Source organism: Apteryx mantelli, chromosome 30, assembly GCF_036417845.1.
Source record: "Apteryx mantelli isolate bAptMan1 chromosome 30, bAptMan1.hap1, whole genome shotgun sequence".
NCBI classification, from domain to species: domain Eukaryota; kingdom Metazoa; phylum Chordata; class Aves; order Apterygiformes; family Apterygidae; genus Apteryx; species Apteryx mantelli.
Window position 1 is genome coordinate 6,068,401 of NC_090007.1, and position 22,212 is coordinate 6,090,612.

General features: G+C 45.3%; 2 protein-coding genes across 2 annotated transcripts in view; one reads left to right on the forward strand and one right to left on the reverse strand.

The window, feature by feature from the left end:
- Positions 1-10,778, reverse strand: part of ZAP70 (zeta chain of T cell receptor associated protein kinase 70) — a 30,441-nt gene extending 19,663 nt beyond the window's left edge. The window contains exon 1 of the mRNA XM_067312684.1: positions 10,735-10,778. The gene's annotated coding sequence lies outside the window, so the exon portion shown is untranslated. The remainder of the gene's footprint in view (positions 1-10,734) is intronic.
- Positions 10,779-15,947: 5,169 nt separating this feature from the next.
- ADAMTS10 (ADAM metallopeptidase with thrombospondin type 1 motif 10) overlaps positions 15,948-22,212 on the forward strand; it is a 62,379-nt gene continuing 56,114 nt past the window's right edge. The window contains exon 1 of the mRNA XM_013944635.2: positions 15,948-16,213. The gene's annotated coding sequence lies outside the window, so the exon portion shown is untranslated. The remainder of the gene's footprint in view (positions 16,214-22,212) is intronic.

Consider the following 22,212-nt stretch of genomic DNA (forward strand, 5'->3'; position numbering starts at 1 on the left):
TTAGGGCAGATACTGCTGCATGATATGGGGAGGAAATCAGACAGGCAGACTGCAATCCCCTGAGCCAAAACACAGCCAAAACATCGCAGCAGAAAGTACCAATCGGTCTCTAATGGACCCATGCAGACAGTGCTTATGTATTAACATGGATGAATTGTTGCACATGTGAACTTTTTCCTATTCTACATGTGGTCATGCCGGTCATGCATCATGTGCCCTTTCTAGCAGAGTCCATATGTTTGAGTAAAACCTTGTTGTCTAGTTGTGCTCTGCTCAGGGATTGGAGATGGAAAGGCACAAGACAGCATGCAGACCTTGGTGTGCTCTGTGGTGTCCAGGGAGCACAGCATAGAGCAATGCAGGTGGCTAGTCTTAGCAGTCTAATTTGCACTGGGTAATGACTGGCCACAGAGCTGACTCTAAATGCTTTTCCAATTAGTTCTGCCACTAACCAAAGGAAGTGGTTGCCACTCAAGCAGAGCTTGGAGTTGACTGTTAACCAGAGAGAGTTGGTGCTTCAGCAGGATCATCTCTCTTGGAGCATAGGAGGTGGATTCATGGGGCCAATGAAAGAAGACTGCAGTAAGGTGTGTATACATCAGGGGAGAAGGGCTCTGTTGCTTTCTGCTGCCAGGCCTCCCTTGATTTCTTTGTAAAGGGCTTTTGCTGAAATAAGAGCCTAGCACCCAGCATCATGGTCCTGGAGCATTTGGAGAGCAGCAGGCTGAAGAAAGACAAAATGAGAGAGATGGGTGATGCAGCATCTGCAGGACTAGCCTAGAGTTGAACTCCATCCTACTCTTAGTAGCTCAGCCCTACCTCACTCTCCAGGCTGCAGTGGTGGTTACACAGAAGGCTTTTGAGTCACATCCATATGAGAATGCAGGGCCATGATAGAACTAACTGTAAATAAGTCTTCCATGTCTTGCACTAGCTTGGGTCTTTCTGGCGGTGCTCAGCAGGTACCTTGCTCAGCAGGTTTCAATTCTGCTAAGGAGGTTAGATGCTGTTCTGAACAAAGTGTATTTCTCACCTCTGCTCCTCTTGCTGCTCCAGGTGGAGTGATTGACAGAACTGTATTTCCAACTGCGAAATGACCCAATCTGGAACATTGTTTTGTTTCTACATGATAAAAACATCTGTATTTGTTTTGCATTTGTCATTTAAAAATAAGTGTAATAGCTGAGCTTAGGGCTTAGCAGCATTTGTCTTTAATACCTAGAGACTCCCTAGAAGATCACAGCCACCTTGTGTGCTGCATATGAGTGCAATATCTGTCCTGAAAAGCAGGGTAAGAAGGAAGAGAGGCAAACTGAGGAGAGGAGGGTGGTTGTGTCCATAGATGTAGCCAGATCAGATCAATAGTACAGGTCAAAAGAAGCCTTGTTCCTTGGCTCCTGGGGTACTGGGCTCTGCCCTCTCTAATGCCTTTCTGATGGGGTCGTTGATTTTTGTACTGAAGTGGGGGGAAAAAACCTGTCCTTCTCTTTAAATACATGATACCTAGCAATCAAATTCTCTGTAAATACATAAATGGCACTGAGGCTTGGCAGTAACTCTCACTTCACAAAATGCTGTTAGCTGGACCACATATCTACTAGTGTTAGTTGGTGCAGCAAGCTCCATTGCTCAAAAGGATGTTAAAAAAATACAGGGAGCAAAAATTTGGATTAGATTTTTTTTGTTACCTGTGATCCTTCCTTGTAAAAGGAAGAACTGAGCTGGGCAGCTGGGTGCCCTGCTTGGTATGGTGCTGTGTTATTGGGTCTGCTGGGAGAGGCAGGAAGGGAAGGTAAACTGTCTGGAGATAACATGGGTGGGCTCACCCATCTGCTGGCTGACCTTCAAGTCAAGAGTTGCTCTCAAATGCTTCAAATCAGTTAAAACCTGCTGATTCAGTGGAAATTGATGGCATCTGACATGCTGGTTTCAGTCCTTTAATTGTGCTGCCTTAATTTAGTTTCAAGAGGAAATAGCTGCTGTGTCTCGGTCAATATTCTCCGCCCTCTGAGCATGTGTTCTCCTCTAGTCATGTGCTATGGTCATTGGGCTGTTTCACATGGTAGATGCTGTCAGATGTCAGCAAGCTATTAGTCTTCTGTATTCTGCAATACAACCTGGCTTCTTGTGTCTACTACTATATCAGGTGTATTTTTTAAGTATTCTCAGTTTGGACAATGTCTCTACTCAGACGTGACACTTCATACTCTTATTCTGTTCTACAGTCCTCCTCTGAAGCTGTCCCCAGAGTTTGAGACTATCTCACAGAGTAAGAGTCCTGGGAGGATGTCTGCAGGGAATGTAGGGAAGAAAGCAAATGCCACCATGAGCTGGTACTGAGCTAGGTCTTACTGGTGCTGCCTTGGTACTGTGTGTGTTTGTCTGAATTTTAGCCCAGTCAAAGGCTTCCACCTGCTCTGAACTCCCCCATAGCTGAACATAGCCACTGGACAGAGGTTTCTGCTTGGGGGTAAGACGGCTGTATGTAACAGTTCATATGCATGGAGCTGGTTTTGCTCTCAGAACATCGCAGAAGCCAACTTTAGAGGCGATTCAGCCTCATCTTCCATCATAGCTACCCTTGGTATGACACACCGTCAGTAAGGCACTGACAATAGTGCCTTAAAGGAGACTATCTTCTCTAAGCACTGCTAGGGGGATTTAGGCAGGCAAAGTATAAATATCCAACTCAAAATCTGGCTAAAATACAAAAGCTAACTTCTGTGCTTTGTAATAAGTGCCACAGGCTTTCTAATGACCATGAATCATCAGAGTTTCTCCATCTCATTTTGAAAGTCCAGGGAGAGTGGGCTAGCAGCAGATCCAGACATGACAAAATGAATGTTTTGGGCATCTGATGTTTGCCACTGGCATTGCAGCTATAGCCTTTGCTTTTATGAACACTTATTGCTATAAGTGGAGTGAGTGAAAGCTGTTGCCAGATGGGGAAAAGGCCAGCAGAGCATTGGGTGCACTTGTTGCTTTTCAAATATGTAAAGATGAGCTATGTTTACATGTAACAGATCAAAACAAAATTGCCATAGCCTTCAAAAAAAGGTATCACCCATGTGGTGTGGTTCCTATGCCAAACAGCGCCAGTGATCCCAGCACCCTGGTACTTTTGAGGTTACTTATTTCAGTTAGCATTTTGGTGCCAGAGAAGAGCCACAAACCCAGCACAAATTCAGGACAGAGCAATAAAAGTGATGAAGGGCCTGATGGGACTGATTAATGAGTATGCTTAGGAACTGAGTTTGCCCATGGTATGTTCCCCCAAGCATGACTGGTTGGGGGGGTGGGGAGGGGGGAAACATGAGAGCAATCTACAACTATCTGAAGAGTGTGATCTTCTTTTGGAGAGCAAAAGCTGTTTTGTGTGCTCTGCTAAGATATAAGGATAAAAGGAGATATTAATTTGTGGAAAGTAAGTCTGGATATCAAGAAACATTTCCTAATAACAAGATCATCAATGTGTGAAATGGTGTCTCCAGGGGAAGTAGTGGAAGTCATTGCTAGTCATTTAAAACTGGATCAGGAAGTGTACTGTAGTGAACAATCCCCGACTGGCAGGAAGAATTTGGGATGAGTAATAGGACTTTCCCATATTTAATTTCTGCAATTCTATGAGTTCCATTTAAGGAAAATAATACTTTTAATTTCTCTCTGGCCGATGTAATTTCCAGTTCAGTCAGTGCTCCATGGAAAACTGAAAAACACTGAATGTAGAAACATTTTGCTTCCAGTGTTGACACCTTTGGTGGTCTTTTGCTGGACATCAGTTTGAAATGAGAATGAAGTTCTCTACTTGCGCACAGACTGGGGGTTGCAAGGAGAGCAGCAGATATTCTCTTGCACTACTTTCTTGTAACATGGCTCAGCTGTCATCTATGACTGACAAAGGTGGAAAAAATAGCTCATTCTTCATGGTCTGGTAAGCTCTTAGCTTTTGTCCTTTCTACACTGCCAATGGGAGGTGACTTTAATCAATGTCTACCCGTGCTCAGTCACTTCTGTCCATGTTACCATAGGCAAAATGCACCATCTCTCTTCAGTTTTGCTTGGTACAAAAACTACTTTGAACTAAACCTGCAGCTGAACATCCTGTTGCAAGCACCCATCTCTTTCCTCTGTTGGACACAAGACACTGAAATGAACAGCAAAGGGTTAACACTGTCTTCCAGAAAATCCTCTGGTCACTGCTAGCTTCTGCTTCTCTCCTGCAACCTCCCCTTGTCAGCTAAACATGCTGACTGCTTCTATTGTGGGATGCCGATAACCCATCAAAACAAATTCTCCAAGGAAGGACATCATGGTCCAAGGAACAGGGCTTTGTGCTACAAAGCCCTCTAGGTTGCTGGATTGCATCCAGCCATGGTGGGGCCAGGCTGGATGTTCCTGTCTGGCAGTTGCTTGGGCACTGTTAGCAGAACAGTTGTTCTCTCAGCCCAGTTCATAGTGGGGTGGGTCTTTGCAGTGACATTTAATTGCAAATAGGCTTTTCTTCAGCATTCTCAGCAGAGAGTGAGTGGAAATCCTTCCAGGTCCTGGGGAAGTCTGTTCACTGGCACCTGTGCAGGGCATGTCCTGCCCTGCATGGGCCCAGACTTCACAGCTGAATTCTCAGAAGCGCCCTGTGCTTTTCAACCCTGCTCTCATAATGTGATTTCAGAGAGCTGCGGACATCACTGAACACCCCTGAAAACTCCACTGTTCCTCTGGCATCTACTGCTGCAGTTGCTTTCTGTGACTATAGGGCCTTTCTCTAGACTCTTGTCTGTTCCTGCATCAAAATTATATTCTTCTGGGCAGTATCTGCTGGCTCTTTTCACTGCTCAGTACAAAGCTGGTGTTTCAGCTAGTGACCTGTCCTGCCAGTTTTTTGACTGTGGCAGGACCAGTGCTGACATCCCTCTATCCTGTATAACTTTTCATGATGAAGGCAACAGGACCTAGAACTCCTGATGTAAGATTTGGGGAGGAGCTTCATCCACTGGTTTAAAGAAATGTTTAGTCTGACATCCTTCCCTAGGACTGTATTAATTTAATGAAGTGAGTATCTGGTTGTCAAACAAGTAATGGTTATGCTGGATGCACCTACTTCTGCCATCTAGCTCTGTGTGTGGAAGATTATAATCTCCTCAAATAAGAAATGAGGGGCAAGCCATATGTGTATGCTTATACCGTTAATCTTCAGAATCTTGGTTTCCCTACACAAACATCTGAGTGCAAGAAGGTCATGATATTTGTTTTTAAAAAAAATCTTGCTATTTTTCCCCACTCACCCTGCAGATCTCAAACAACTTATTAGATTCCAGTGTGACCTCCTAGAAAGCCACACAATGGGAGTCTTCTAATGAGATGGAGAAGAGGCAGGTAGGAACAGGACAGCAGATGGGCAAAGAAAGCGATTAATCTGTTCTTTAATTGACCTGACCTATCATAACTTTGTTTACTTAATCCCTCAGCAGAAGGCTATTTAGAAGCTTTTGGAAGCCCAAATTCATTCTTTCCTTTTTATGATCATTTAAGGTCTTTAATATTCACCTGACTTCACTGTTCTGCTTTTATTGGCTGAAAAATCAAAGGAGATGGGACCTGGGCAAAAAACAATTGTATTAGACATCTCGGATACAGAAAGACTGTCTCTGGAATTTGAGCTTGGGATTTGAGCCAGTGACTGATAGGTGAAGAGTCTATTGCATTCCAGACTTGTCTGTATAATCTGCTTTTCTATTAAATTAATTGTTGACAGGCAGCAACAGTTCTAGGTGCTTGGGGAGGGATATTTTTTAATCAAATAATAGCTTAGACAAATCCTCATAAAACATTAAGGTTTGAGATGATGTTCACTAATACTGCCAGCTGCTTGAACGTTTGTAGTTGGTAGGCAATGTAACCCCACAAATGGAAGCTCAGTTTTACTGCTCAGTTGCTTTTGCTCTGCAGTTTTGTAGCTTTGCTCATCCCAAATGCTGCCTGACTTGGGGCTGTTCCAGCGGCCCCTGGAAGAAGCCAGCACGTCCCATTGAATTCATCGCACTGCAGCTCTGGTGGAATTCTCTGAGCAGCCCTGCCAAGACTCGCTGCGGATGAACTGGAAGGCACAATGTTCTGCTTTGGGCTTTTTAACTCTTGCAGTAGAGGATTTTTCTCAGTGTGTCTAGGAAGGCTTTAAAATGATGCTTGTCAGCTTTAACCTAGCAATGTTTCAATGCTCTCAGCTGGAAAACCTGGAAGGTAGGGAAGAGCTTCCCCTGAGAGCTAAGATCTTTTCCTGTCCATTCATAGGTTTCACCCTAGGTTTTGCCCAGGGCGATGAGAACTTTAAGTCTTGAAAATGTGCCTTTGGATGCTGAATGTGCTTTGCATTGGTGTACCACTGTTCAGTTCTATTTTTCTAAGCAGCTGAGGGATGAAATTTACGATTTCTCACCAACAAATGGGAAATTGAGGCAGGCAAAGAGAAATTCTCATGCCACAGTAACGCAGTGGGCTGGAGTTCTCCCAAGTCACCCTCTTACTGTCACATTATGTTGCCTATCACTGCAAGCACAGTGCATGTCTAGATGAACTAGGATAAGCCCTGGAAGAATGTAGTTGATTTATGCATGCTTTATTAGGGCCAGTGAAGCTCAGAACTGAAACATTTTGTGGTGTTTTAAGATCCCATAGAATTTTTGGAAGAATACCACATCATCTGAAGCCTCTTACCCCATTTACTGTGCCAGACCCCCTGAATCTGTATTTGAGTTCTTTACTGCAATAACTGTGTCTCATCCCCCACAGAGTGAAGTGGTTGCTTTCTGAAGCACTTTAGGATCCTTCACAATAAAGAGCTATGTAGATATTCCAAGATACAAATGACAGGTCTTGCCTGAAGATTCAAACTGTATAGCATTCATACTGTGTCACTTATGTGCAACTGTCCCTGCTAAATTAATTCTGTCATCAGCTGGGAGAAATCATAAATCCTCCTTGCATTCCTTCAGGTCCAAACTAGCTATGCAGTTCCTAATAGCTTCAGTCCCATAAGGATATTTTTATGCATGCTCAGGAATAATGTCAAAGCACCATATTGCTGTAAAGGATTCCTGTGTTCTGATGCATCAATCCTGGAGTCGGTACAGTGTAAATGGACTGCTGAGCTTGTGCAGGATCCAACTAACAGTGGACACAGGAAAGCGTTTAGCAGTCCTGATTGCCTTTAACACCTACTACCCCCAAGGGGGCAAGAGAAGTCTGCACGCTCACAGCTCTGTTATGAAGGATGTGTTCGTATTGCACAGGGCAGCAACCTTTGGAGAAGCTTGGTTACCAGAAATGTTATTAACTGCATTAGCATTGCACTGTGTGTAACCGCAGATGTTTCCAGTTCCCCAAGTTAGCTCAGGTATCTCTGTGCTGTTCTGTGAATGCACCATAGTGCAGAGGAGGTCACTGATCAACAAAACTCAATAAATCAGGCACCCCAATCCTCTTGGATGTCCATAGGCTGTTACACAGGCTGCTTGAAGAGCTTTTGGTCCCATGTGACTTGTAAAACTAGGTCTCTGGCTAAGCAGCCCTGCAATGAATTGGGATAGGATGGCAATTATGTACCCAGTTTTTCTCAACAGTTAGTGCAGGTTTGTCATGCTTCTCTAGGGTCTTTTGAAATACTCTGTTAGGTGTTGAATTTAAGGCCCCTACGCTTACTCTTTGGTGCTTGGTACTTGCTAAAGTAGCCACAGGGAAGTGGAGGATGATTCTTGTGTTGCCAAAGGCACGTTTAACATCCCAGGACACATCTTCCTGGAGTTGTAGAAAAGGGCCTGAGCATCAGTAAATAATACTCGCTGTCTGATTTGAGCTGGTAGTCAGCTGAGGAGAGGTAATGATGAGCACTGCACGGAAAAGACCTGAGAGCTCCTGGATCTGTTAAGGCTATAAACTTGGCAAATAAAGTAGAAAGAGCTCAGACCCTTAGTCATCTGTGACTTGACAGCAAAGGTTGAGCATAAATTGTTCTGTTTGGAGTCTTAAAAGTCAAAAGATAAATGAGCTTGAAACCTAACCTGTAACCAAGAGAAGAATTCTGCAAGATCAGCTATCTCCTAAAACCCCAGGGAGCAGCAGGCTTAAAATACTGTCCTGATAAGTAAGGCAGGGTTTAGGCCTTGATTTATCTTCATCAAAGTGGGAGTTCAAATTTTGCTTTATCACTTATTACTGTTGCTCAGGATTTCTTTGAACATCATCTCCAAACAGAATAAGATTACTCCTTTACCTTAAGTCTTCACAAAATATGCTAGTAAACTGCAGACTCTATGGGATTAAGAGATGGTTGTGAGAAATTTCTGTTTTGAAGAAGAAAACTAATACTGTTGGGGGCAGGGGAAACTGAGGACGTGGGCTTCACCAGCTCAGATGTTCTTGCAAAAGCTTATTAGCTGTGAACTGTGAGTATATATTTGCATGTGACCAGCATGCATTTAGGCAGAGCATGCGACTTGTAAGTAGTAATGGAAGTTTACATTCACAGTCAGTCATTTCCTATGCGAAAGGGTCTTTTCTGGGTGTTGAAATGTGACACTAACAAGCAGCTTTCTATCTCTGTTTATCAGGTAGAAAACTGGTGCACAGAGAAATAGTGGGCAGATTTGCACAGGCCTTCACCATTATCTTTAATAATGGTAAAGGCTTTTTGATGTTCCATTGACTTAAATAATTTGGGAATTGGGGTTCCTAAGATCTTAGCTCATGCTCTATCCTTCCTGCCTTCCTCAGAGTTGCCACAGCTTTGTTTCCTGGCTCTCTATGTGGCCTGTAGAAAGCACCCCATGTTCCCCCTGGCTCCCATTACCCATTTTGCCTTCTGGGCTTTTTCCAGCTTGGCCCACCCATCTCTGCTGTGTCCATTCAAATCCAAACCCTTCAGGCCCCTCACTGAAGCCTCTGGGGATTATTATGAGACTAAGTTAGCATAAGTCCATGATCAAAACTATGTTTAAAAATGCATATTGCTGCCTTGGTGAAGGAGAGAATGAACAAGTACTATCCCTTGAAATTCCTAACCTAGTCTGAGAGATACAGTACATCTAATGTTGCCATGTGGCTAAGCAGTGATTCCTGGGAAAGCAGGTGCTAGACAAACTATCTGGAGCTTTAAATTACTTGAGAGCAGTCATGTATACTCCTATATATTTCCAACCCTCCAGATTCATTTTCTGCCTTGCCCTTTGATAGTGCCTGCCCTATTAACCACTTCATGCATCTTTTTCTGTTCCTGGTCATGTTACTCTACTTGGATCCACAAAACCATTAGAGGTGAAAAATAGGTCTATCTTGGTGGCCTCATTTACCCTTGCTCTCTGTGCTTTTGTGCTGCTGGTCCCACCTGCTCAGGGTTTATGTGAGTCAAAGCTTGTCTTAACTAACATATATGTTGCCTTTTCTGACTGCATTTGCTTTCTCAGACCTTCACTGCTTAAGCAGAGTTTTACATAGCAGGTTCAGTGGGCTTAGATCACATACAAAGCCTGATGTTGCAAAGATTTTCTGTTCCTTGCAAAAGCCAGTTACCTTACAGGGCAGTACCGACTGCAGCATAATGCTTGTTATTTAAGGGTTAAAGTTCTCCTCGGGAAACCCTCTTTCTGGTTTAGGTCTCAGTGGGAAACAACTTTTACAAAGAAGCCATTAAATGCACATGCATTTCCATGTGGATGCTAAACACTACTGTGGCATAAACTATGTTTAGGAAATTGTTTTCTCAGGAGCATCAACAAGTGTTACAGGAACTTGGGTCCCTCCTCTGCTCAAGAGGAAAAAGGGTGATGAATGGTTCAAGACACAAATCATAAGTATACCAGAAGTATAAGCTCTTAGAGCAGTTTGTTCATCTCCCTGCCAGTGAAGGAGCCTTCTGCCTGATCCCTTCTTCAGTTTCTTCTCCAGTTCTACCCATGTGATGGGGTTTCCCCCACATCCCTGCAGCATTTATTCCACAGTAACAGATCTGACCATTAGGAAATGTTTTCTGAGGCTTAATCTCAACTTTCCTTTGTCCCAGTTTATTCCATAACACCATGGACTGTGTTTGAATTGCTGGGACTTGGAACTGTGCCTGTTTTCACAGAAAAGTGCAGAGCAATAACAGATGAGATGACAAAGAAATTGAGAAGTGAGTGGGAATTTGCCGAAGGCCTGTTTTTCAGTATAGTTGCTGTTGTATTTATCAGGATGGATTCTCTAAAGCCCCTCTCCTCGATTATTTGGTGCCTCATTCAATAGATGCCAGGGATCCTCAGCACACAAGTCTTTCCAGGTTGCCATCTAGGCATTTAGGTACTGCTCAGTTGAATTTAAAGAGAAGCTTCTAAGGGAGACCATTTTTAACATGGTGTCCAGATCTAAAGGAAAGAATGGCTGGCTCTGACTATTGGACTACTGGCCATCGTTTCAGCTTCTTCCAACTTGTGCAACTCCTCACAAATCAGAAAAGAAAGCCTGATCCCTCTGCCGCTATACTTGCTTTTTTTTCCTGAAATGGTGGAGTAGTTGGTAGAAGAGCTAGAGTAGTCACATGGTGAATTAAATTGGGACTATTAATGCTGACATTTCACAGGTTTCCCCCACTCTCGCCAGTAAAGCATTGATGCTGCCGGAGCATGCAGAAAGATATGAGACAAGGAACAAAGCAGCCATGTCACGTAACAGCTACTGAATATACTGACAGCCAAAGAAGTGTCTTACCGGGCTTTGAAGATGTGGGCAATGTCTTGTTAGAGCTTCGTTACATCAATTGTGAAGAAAGGAAGGAGAGAAGACAGGGAAGAATATCCTTCAGCAAACAACAAAATGTGATTTCGGAAGACGGGAGGGGACCAGGCCACACCATCCAGTGAGCTGTCTGGCATTCGGTAACCTCCGTTTGCTGGTTTCTTTGAAATGTGACCTATTTCCTTCTTGCACAGGAAAGGAAAGAAGAGAAAATAAAAGCTGTGTAGGTCTGAAGAGTGAGAGAGTTCTGAGAACCTTCTCAATGCCAGGGCATAACAGTTTCTTATGGAAGAAAACAAACTTGATGGAGGTAGTGAAGAGCAGTCATTATTTAAACAAATGTTGTGCTGGGGGAAGATGTTGCCTGGAGAGCAGCAAAGGTCTCATCTTGCCCGTGGAACAGATGTTCATGGGGAAGTGAGTGCTTCTGCACAAGTAAATGCCTGCCATGCCATAATGTGCCCCTTGGAAGTCATAAGGGGACAAGGAGAGTTCAGTCTCTTTGGATTTTCAGCATCCAACTTGGAGGCTACAAGAGAAAGGCCCTCTGTTTGGGGCTTCTTTGTGACAGCTTGTGATGGTCAGGATCTAAATTCAGTAACCCAAGAAGCCTCTTCTAGTCATTTTTTTTCTGTTCCGCTCTCTAGCTTTGTAGTGCAGAAGTGCCCTTACTAAGAGCTCGGTCAAGAATTGCCCAGCACCAAAATGACACTGTTTGGGATTGGAATGACTTCCAGCTATTCCTCAAGGACAGATCTCACTTTTCCAGAAGGCAGAAGTGTGCATGTTTCATAACTAGCCATGGTAAACCTCTCATTACCATTTGTCAACTCGTTAGCTTTGAAGAGATGGGTAAAGGGTCAGGGTTCAGTGCCAGCTCTCAGTGACTGAGAAGAAGGGCTACAGCATCGTGGGCATCCAAACAAAGAGGGTCCCAGCAAGATGGATGGGGAATCCCAATGTGTCTGTCACATGCGGAAAATTCTTTGCTGCAGAAGACTCTGCCATATAAGAAGTTAGGACCAGGGCTGTGACGATGGCCAGTTGAGTTTGCTGATAATCCAGATTTTTATGAAGTAAAAGATGCCCTAATAGGGTTACATATGCAAAATATGGGCTATCCTTGAACATTACTCAACTGTAAGGCATTTCATTGCTGAATCCTACCTGGAGTCCTGTGTTTATGCTTTGTACATGTGGCAGTACAAGATATTTGTGAAGAAATGTTTCAAATAAAGCAAGATCCTGATATAGAAGATATGAGTCACCTAGGCAGCTTACAAGTGTGAAAAATGAAGCAACCTGACCCAGCTAACATTAGTGTGAGCAGAGCACTCTTCTTCCTGAGCCTGCAGCAAGGCTCACCTGCAAATTTGTCCTTTGTCCAGAGTCCCTACTAAGTTTAAGGCAAAAATATGGTGATCTTGGCAATTGTTCTTTTCTGGCCATGCTCTCAAAGCTACTGGTAGCTCTTCCAAGCTGGAGATACAAGTTTGGGAGATACCAAACTCATTTTATCTGTTATAACACCTGGGACTAATTAAAAATCTGTTTCTTACTGTTAAGCAATTAGTTTGCATGTCTCTCCACTAGTGGAAAATCAAAAACATTTGTTTACAGCTGGTTTCCCTCGCAGGTTCTCAGTAGCCTGCAATATTTGGGCTACAAACAGAGCAGTTTGTTACAGTGGTAGCTAAAAGGCCAAAGGGAGTGTCGTTGTGTTAGGGACTGTACAAACAAAAAGGATTAGTCCATGGTGAAACAGTTAGTCCCAACATGGACTTGGGGCCAGGCTGTGATGTAGAGCTGGAACTGGGAAGTCTGCCCAGGCCTTGCAGTTTAGACATAGCAAGAGCCTTTTTATTTTATGCACGAAATGATTATACAAAATTACTCCTTCAGGCCTCAATGCCATCCCTTCTGTGCTTTAATGGCACCAAAGGTTCTGCAACCTTACAAGCCTTGAAATGAGCCCTGGCCTCTGTGTGTCCTGCAAACTGCTGTTGCATGCTGCTGCTGGCATCCTGAGTGCATTTGGGCATTTGGCAGCATGGCCGAAAAGCGACGGTTGTCTTGTTTGCCTGAAAGCATTGCTCTTTGCTGTATTTACCCAAGGTCTGATGAGGTTCAGCATGGCATCCCTGCAGGGGTTTCAGCAGCTGGGCACTGCAGCCTGGACTTTGCAAATGCTGTGCGCTGGGGAGCTGAGTGTGCAGCCTGTGCCCTGTGCAGCCACATGAGGGTGCAGTGTCACCGGGCTGCTGAGCCTGCGCTGGCCTTGGGGACTCGGGGCTCCCCCTCCGCCACCCCACGTGAGTGAGGAGGCAGGGGAGCTAGAGAGAGGATTTCAAGGCTCACCTGGAAATGCGTCCTCCTCTCCTTATCCCAGCAGGAGAGGGAATGAGAGCGGCTCTAGTTGGCACTCTCTGGTCTTGGAGAGAGAGGCCCAGACTGGATTAAGACCTTATTTCTGAGCTAAGGAATTTGCTTGGCCTGGTACTAGGATGAGAGAGGCCTTAGAGCAAAGCTGTGCTCTGGTACAGGGTTAGGGAGGCTTCAGCACCAGGCATGCGTGCAAGGACACAAAATATGATCCTGCTCGTCAGGAGTCTCTAGCACTATATTTGCAATCCAGGATGGATTGCAGCCTCCGGTGCGAGGAGACTCTGTGCTATGGGAAAGAGCAAGTAGCCCTGGGGAGGGAGAGAGGTAGCCCATGGCTGTTCGCTCCTGAGCAGGAAAGATGGTATTGCAACCCCTCTCCCTTTTAATTGCACGCAGTGTCTTTGAGGGTGAACTTCAGCAGACAAAACAGTTGAAAGCCCCTCATCTGGCACTGGGCCACACTTTGGGCAATTAGTTTTTGTATGGCCAGAAGCAGCACTGCTCAATTAAAGCCCAAATACTTCGTTTAGTTGCTCTTTTATGTACGCTTTGGGGGCTTGGACAATGGCTAATGCACCCTGAAGAGGAAGGAAACCATTCTTTCCACCCAGCCAGGGAACCAGCCAAAAATCCAGCCCAGTCCCCTTGAACTCCACCTTCAAAAAGAGATTAGACCATGCCCATAATGAAGAGCGGTCCTGGTCTGATGTTTGTTCTTCTTGCATTTTCTGTCCATGATGGGACAGGGGTTTTCAGGGCCAATTCTCACCACATGGCATCAGGATGTCCTAGCTGCAGACTGGTGCTGCACTAGGAGTGAGCCCAGGGCTGGGCACATGCACAGCCAGGCCTCTGTTTCTGGGATCAAAGGATGTTTCCCTTCATTGTCGCTGTCTTGAGGCTGTTAGGACCAGCGCACCAGCTACTAGGCAATACCAAATACTCAGAATCCAATACTCGGAATTTGGCAATACTAAATACTCAAATACTGGAGGCTCAGGAAGTCCCAGAGCTGCAGAGCACTGGCAGGTGGGACACTGTCTTCCTCTTCCCCGGGCATCTTGGCCGCCGTCAAAGGTAGTAGGACTCTGGGCTAGGTGGACTCTAGGTTCCAGTCACTGCGGCCGCACTTGTGTTCTCATGGGTAAAGGAAGGCGCTGGAATGTGACTCCTTTCTCAGGCATCTCCTGCTCAGATCATGCTGCTGCTCCATCAGAGAAGTGGAGCTCAGAGGGATTCAATAAGTAAGTGTTTGTGCAGATTAATGAAAGGAAATCTATTATGTGAAAAGATACAGACTTTGGTTCAGAGTTAGTCTTGCACTTCATTTATTGTTAGCCAGGAGGATATACTGTGAAAAGAACCGCAGGTTCCTTGTCTTCTTAATCCTGTTCCTTAGGCATCCCATGGCCAGCATCCGCCCAGGATGTAGGGCTGGCCAGACCTTCAATTCCCCCCGTGGCTTGTCCTATGCTCCATTCCCATCCAACAGCCAGATGGCTGCTAAGACCTGTACTGGATGGTGCCAGGACCATGTAGAAGAGCCCTGGCTGCATAGGCCTGTCCTTTAGGGCCAAATCCTGTGGATTTGGCACTGCATGTACCTAGAATGGGCCACAGCAGAGCACGCAGAGGGGGTCTCGTCTTCAGGGAGTTTGATCTACGAGTTAGCTTACCTCTTTCCGTGCTGCGTTTCAGCACTCACCCTTCAGTCAATTCTTCTTATGCTAAAAGGGTCCTTGGGGACAGTTTTGGGGCTCCTCTGTTGGCAGAGGTGGACTCAGAGTGGAAGTCTGGTGCCTGATACTGCACTTTACTGCATCTGTCCAACATGGCCTTCCCCAGGGCCACCTCTATATCCACAGGGAAGCAGCTCAGTGCATGGCAGGTTAGAAGGGACCTTTTCTGTAATATTTGCAGCATTGCCATGTAATTCTCTCATCACCAAGGTTTACATATTCAGCTTTCTAATCTCAAAGACAACTCAGACGGAAGAAGGAAATGAGCTCCTGCCCTTTATTGTTGCATATTGTTTTATGTGTCCTGACAGAGAGCTTTGTTTTTAAACATGCAGTATTTTATTATTTGCAATGTTTATTCTTTACTTTGGAAATGTATTGTTCTCTGTGGGACACTCCATGGTGGCAGCAGAACAAGAGAAATTATGGTGTCCCAAGAGCCAACAGGGATAAAGTGATGTAATTGGGAAGGGAAGGAACTTTTTTCAAACATTAGCAAATTCTTGAAGGCTTTTTTAAATTTAATGCTAAAGCCTAACTCTCCTATAGAGTAAAATTGTCCTTGTTAAGGTCATTTCATCAGACTTGCACTGGCTTTTTTAAAAGAATTTTCAAAGATGCAGTTACAATGAAGGATGGGAATTTTGTTTGTTTTGGAAAAAAAAACAGAAGTTCTGGCTTGCTTTCTCTGTTCTGTCTCCTGTGTGCCACCGTCAGCCTGATCTTTTTTGCTTTATCACTTTTATTGGGATATTTTATTGGCCAAGGAGCAGGTCTCCAGCTGCTGTGCTTGGTGCTCTGCGAACACAGTCCAAACAGACAGGGCTAGCTGGGGAAGGACGTTGCCCGTTTCCTTGCAAAACGGCTTAGCTGATTAGTTTTATACTGTTGCAGGAAAGACCTGCCTTCTGCACTGATGTCAGCAGTCAGGGCGGGACTTTTACAGCCCTGTGGGTTTGGGATTTTTTTTTTTTTTTTTTTTGGATAATCCTGGCAAAATTCCTGAGCAAAGGTTCTTTTTTTTTTTTTTTTTTTTTTTTTTGAGCAGCCCCAATACATGCTGCCTCCGAGCTGCTCTCTTATTACTGCTCACTTCCTGAAAGGAGACTTTTTAGCAGAACCTCTAACTCTAGCACTGCCTGAGTCTGACAGAAGAAGGTTATTGAGGAAGGCGACATAAACCCTCAGCCTGGAAACTTTCTGACACAAGCAAGACTGAGAGGGAGAGAGAAGCTTTTGGCTGCTGTTGGGAAGAAAAAAAAAAGAAAGAAAGAAGCACTAAGAATTAAAAGGGGAAAAAGAAGAAAGAGGGGAAAACGCTAGAAAAGGTAAAACACTCTTTAAAATAATTTTTCCAGAGAAAACCTCTTTGAGGTTGGAATGAGGTGGTCTGGGGTGGAGGTTATGTGAATGTTCTTTGAAATCAGAACCGTCTCACTGGAGAAGGAATGAGCCTGAAGAATATTGCACGCTGGAAAAACATTTATGAGAATGAAAACCATGTTCACCCTTCTCCAACATTCAGAGTTTCCATAAAAACTCCGGGTTGTGTTTCAAAGTGTCTGCAGACAGCAGGAGTCAGGCATCTGCACTCGCGCGCTCTCCGTCTCTCTCGCCTCCCCCTTTCCCCACACCACTCTACTTTTTTATTGCATTAAGCCATCTGATCGCATGTTTGCTGCTCTAAAGGAGGGTTCCCTTATGCAGACCTGCTGTGGGTGAAACGCTTAATTACAAAAAGCAAGAGCTATAATCCCCAGTGGAGAATTATACGTTCCTTGCTGTCCTCATTCCTGAGAATAAACACATATTGCATTCCCTCTCCTGCTTTCACTGTCTCTCTCCATCTCCAGGAGCTGCCAATGCCTCTTTCCCTCCCGTACGATGTGGTCAGAGAATTATAAACTGTCTGCCCTGAAAAAGCTGCAATGTCATTAACTTCATCTGCCTCACCAGGCATTTGGCCCTGTTGCACTAGCCATATATTTTGCTGCTTCGATTATATTTTAAAGAGTTTAAAAAAAAAAAATCCCTCAGAACATGTTATTTTAAACATCAAAGTAAATATTAGTGATGGTGAAATGCCAGAAGATTATCTCATTAGAGCTGAAGGAGCTGTACTATAAATAGAAAGGAGTTTATAAAATAACCTTGGCAAATATCTTCCAGAGGGGAAGAATCAAATCAAGAGGGAAGTATAAAGCCGCACTGGTCTGAGCTGCACTTCAGGGCAGGTACCTTGCTTTGGTGCCAGCTGTGGCTGTGCAGTAAAATTTAAAGTTTCAAACTGAGGCGATCTTTCAGAGGCTTTTCTGGTCAAGTGTAAACATGGATGTAAATCTCCAGGGCTCGCTCTTTTCCCTATTTCAGTCCATGCCAATACCCATATCAGCTAGAGATGGTTAAGCCACTTTGGAGAGATCTGTTTCCTGTTCTGTTTATTAATGTTGTTAGCAGAGCTCACACGGTGACAGCGCGCGATCACATGCATAATGGGTGGTAGCAGGATGATTTTTGCAGTTTGGTTTTGGTCTCCTTTCCACCAGATGGTAGAAGGGGAAATGCCTTGTCGGGCAGCCTAGGTGCTTCCCCAGCCCACATCGTAGTGCTCCCTTTGCTCACCAGAGCTTTGCCTGGACTAGTTTTAAATGCTGCAGTCAATGAGGCTTTCTTCATCTCTTGGGAGCTTGTTCCACTGTCACGAAGTTTCTCCGTATATGGAACATGCCATGTGGGTTGCTCCATCCTTCCCTTCCCATTGTTCTTGGTTAGACGCATGGGCAGCACCCTCTCGTTTTCTTCTCCTCCTTCAGCACGTAAAACCTCTGGCACTTGTAGGTGCTTCTCCAGTTGTGCCCCCAAGCAGCTGCTTAGTTGGTAGACGGTGGAATGACGAAGGTGGTGTAATCGCATCTTGTAAATCCTGCTTTTCCCCGATAAGACAGTGGGGCAGAACTGTTTCATTTGGCAGAGGAACACCCCGATAAGCCGTGGATGATTGATAAGGTGAAGCGTGACACTGAGGGAAGATATTGCCTGCTTCAACGTGAACGGTTTCCGCTACTCATGTGAGGGACCTCTCCTTTTAAGTACAACCTGCAAACCTGCAACATGAGAGCCTCTGTTATTGCTGATGATTCAGGACCACCCAGAGACTGTTTCCGAGAGAAATAGGTGTTCTTATAACATGTAGCCCTGGTCCAGAGACAGTGTGTGCTCTACCTAGAGGAACAGCGCTATGGAGGGCTTTCCAGTGACTTCAGCATATTCCGCACCGGGCCCACGCAGGGGAGGATTCTCTCCAAGCACTTATCAAAAGCTTATCAGAAACCCCCAACTCCAAAAACCACTTTTCTTGCCAAGTTTCCAGCAATTAGTTCATTCTAAAGCAGAAACACTGCAGGATGTATTTGTCACGTCCTGTCCTGCCCTAGATCTAGAGTTAACACAAGTGAACTTTAAACAAGCAGAATTTGAAACAAATTTGTTGATTTTTTTAAAAAAACAGTTCACTAGTGTTTTGGATGATGTGTCAGCTCAGATGTGCTGAAGATATGTAAGTCAAAAAAATGTTGGCTTGACCCCACAATAACCATAGGAAATGTTTGCAGGGCAAGTAATTACAAACATTTCCTGGGAATCTGTAAGCCCGTCAGATCTGAGGTGAAGCTATTACGGAGCGAGAAACATGGAAAACCACCAGCCTGTATATAGACCCATTTTGCAGCACTGAAGGATTATTTTAAAGGGATGCCATCAAGGCAAATCTTTCCATCTTGCTTACTCGAAGTTCCTTACATTGTCTGCAACCAATTCAAGAATCAGGAGATTCTGCGCTGAGATAACATGGCCAAAATATTTTAGATCCATATGACTTCCAGGTAGCTACGTCAGTGGCACATGTTAAGGGCAGGGTCTCCATCCAGCTTACTCCATTGCTGCTACTCTCTTACCTTCTGGATTCACCCACCCTGAGAAAAGAGATTTTTGTGATATGCCATGGCTGTGTATTCAGCATCTTTCGTCTTTCAGCGTCATTTATGATCCCAACCCAGCAATTATCACTGTTGCATTTCCACTCTTCTGTTTGAGTTCCATTTTTTAAAGAGAAAACAATTTCAAATGAATCTATTCCTATGCAATTCTGCAAGTGCTGAACTCAGACAATCATAAATCTTGGTTCTAGCCTTAGTTGAACTTATGGGTGAAATCTTGGTCTCCCGCTGTGGGAGTTTTGCCACTGACTTCAACAGGACCAAGATTTTACCCAGAAGTGACTTGCCAGTCAAAACCACAGTGAAAATAACTAGCTCAGTCCTGTCTGGGTTAGCAGCTCTTTATTCCCTAGCCATGAACTAAGGAAGCTCCTCTGTGGCTGAGTGTGGATAAATGTACTTGGTGGACTTTTGGTTGCAGCTTCTTCATTAGGAAGCCGCACATGCTTGTGAGATGCAGAGTGTTTTCTGTTGCACCCTGCCATACCCCGTCAAATCCAAACCATCTGGGCCATATGTTTCTTTGGACAGAGAACCTGCAGGGAAGTGAAAAGGTCCCCTGAGCTCTCAGCACAGCCGATCTCTTGGAGCTCGCTTAAGGGAGCCAGAGACTGGAGAGGATCTGCCGATCATCCACATCTCTGAGGCCTGGAGAGAATCCATAGCCTGATAATTCAGTCCCAGCAGCATCTGCAAGAAGATCTCATCCTGCTGCAGAGCTCCGTAGTGTGTTCCTCCATAGAAATGTGTCTTGGGGTGTGTGGGACCTCCTTGTCATGCCGTCTTGCACAAAGGGGGCCCCAGAATGATCACACAGTGAGGGGGCACCCATGTTCTTGCACAGACTTTCTGCCTAAGCATAGTCAAATAACTCATTCTCCCTTTGCCTTGGTTTCCTCCGCTGTAAAATGAAGCTAGTAGTATTTACTGATGCACATGAACACTTTGAGAAGACAGGGAAGGTTGAGACCTACTGGGATGTGAGGGCAACAGCAGCTATTGAGATCTTGGAGATAAGCTAGGCTGTATGTTTGCATTATTGTACACTTTAGCAACCTATAAGACTGGGTGCTGTATGCACATCTGTAGAGGGGCAGTCTTAGTCCTATGGCCCTGAAAACACATAGGCCAAGCAGACAGCAAGACAGGTGGAGCAGATCAGGAAAAGCTGCCTCTCTGGCCAGCTGGTGCTCCTCACACTAGATTCCCTTTCTCTGTGTCTCCATGATGCAATAGCGTCTCTGAAAGAACGTATTTCTTCTGCTTTTCTGAAAGGATACCTTGGTCCAGGCTCATTTTACTGCTTCGGGGCCCCACTCCACAGTTAACTGCATTTACTCCAAGTCACATCTGCACATGATCCTGTGAGATAGCCTGAGTTTCAGGATCTAAACCTGATCTAATGTCAAAGTTAACCCTGTTCTGAAAGAGGGAATTGGACCAGAGATCTGAAGATCCTTTCGACCTCAATTATTCTCTGATTCAATGTGGCAAGACTAAATGGGGTGCAGGAGATGGGCGATGCTGTAGCTTGCACTCCTTCCACTGTCCCGCATTGTGCTATTGCTGCACACAGCGTTAGATGCTGCTGTGCCATGGGGGTGCTATGGCCTGGTGGTTCACTGTGGGTCCCGTGGTGCTTCTCGCAGCCACTCTGGGTGACAGGAGTTGCCTGTAATGCTCTTTTTCCCAGGGGGGCTGCACACTGCTGGAGGTACTCCTCAGGGAGCTTGGTAGAGCTCACTTGTTTCTCTAGCTTCAGCAAATAAGCCTGCGCTGTACTGTGGGTGTACCTGGTGTGGCAGGTGATGGGACGGGCTGCAGTGAGGTCTCTGCCCTCTAGCACAGTACTTTCAATCTGGTGACCAGATGCATCATGGTCTGGAGGGTCCTGGAGCAGGTACAGCACTGCAGACACATGAGACATGGCCAAACCTTCAGGGCAGTTTGAGGAAGGAGCCAGGTTTAGGAGTGCTGCACTCAACATGTGAGATGGGACAGGTCTGTGTGAGATATAACCATAGTAAACCTGGTGGTTTACTAAACTGAGACCCACAGCTCACCTCTTCCATAGCCCAGATCCTTCCTAAAGAGAGCTGGGGGTGGTTATGCAGGTGAAGGGAGCTGGGTGTTGACACAATAGGATGTTCATCTTTTTGTTACCCAGGGAATCTGTGCCTTGTGTTGCCCCGTGAGGGTTATATATGCGGGTGCCTAACGGCTGCTGAAAGGCTGCTGGAGGAGCAAGCCTTGCCAGGATGCAAATGGCTGCATGGAGCACTTGCAGTGGATGTGTGTGTGCTTCCCTGCCTGTTCAGAGGTGTGAATGACCCTGTCCTTTCTGAGAGTCTGGGGGAATTTCCTGACACACTGAGCCCAACAGAGCAGTATTGCTTGGCTGTTGCAGAAGGAGCAGTAGGACCATGGGAAAGGAGCAGCTTGCACTGAGGCTGGGGAGATGTGGATTGAATGCTGACACTGAACCCCCAAAAAACAAGGGATCACAGTGGGGCTGTTCACTCTTGCACAGCACAGCTTAGGTGGCTGAGAGCTGATGCAAGGGCTGTGTTCCCTTTGAACTGCTAACTGGAAAACAGACTGCTGGTCCAGTTTTTCTGGGGGAAGAGGTTTCTGGCAATCACAAACCTGGGGTAAAGCCCAGGCAGTTCTGTAAAAGGGCTAGAGCTGCTGTTTGGAGCTCTGGATTCACTTGGAAAAGGGACTTTTCCTTGCTTTCTGAAGCTTGTGTACATGAAGCATGCACTCTCTCACGCACATAGCTGTGTTACAGCTGATATGCCTGTGCACACACAAGTGGCAGACTCCTAACCAGATCTCCAGAGCAGATTTTCAGGTACTCCATGCCTGTAATGCTGGATGTTCACTAACCACACAAGTACATGCACAAGAATGTGGAGAGAAAATTTATGAGGGTGAAAGGTTCTCACACAAACATGGAGATGGCAGATATAAAAGTCACATTTGTGCGTGCAGTATCCAGATGTATCGATGGTACATGATAGCATGCAGGCAATGCACGCAGAGGGTATGTGAGTACCACATGCAGACAAGCCTGCAGGTAGCGTGTATCCTCGTATGGAGGTGGCATCCACCCATGTGGATTGCACAACCACGCACACAGCTGCAGCCCTGGTCAACATGCATGTGGACAGCATGTGCATACTTACATGTGTGGTGCATGTGGGTAGTTGGTGGGAGCATAGTGCTGTAGGTGAGATGCACTTTCTTTCACTGACTGCTTAGTCGTCTTTTTAATTCTGCTGTTTTGTCCATGGCTGAAGCCAGCAAGGAGAGCAGTGGCAGGGGGCCAG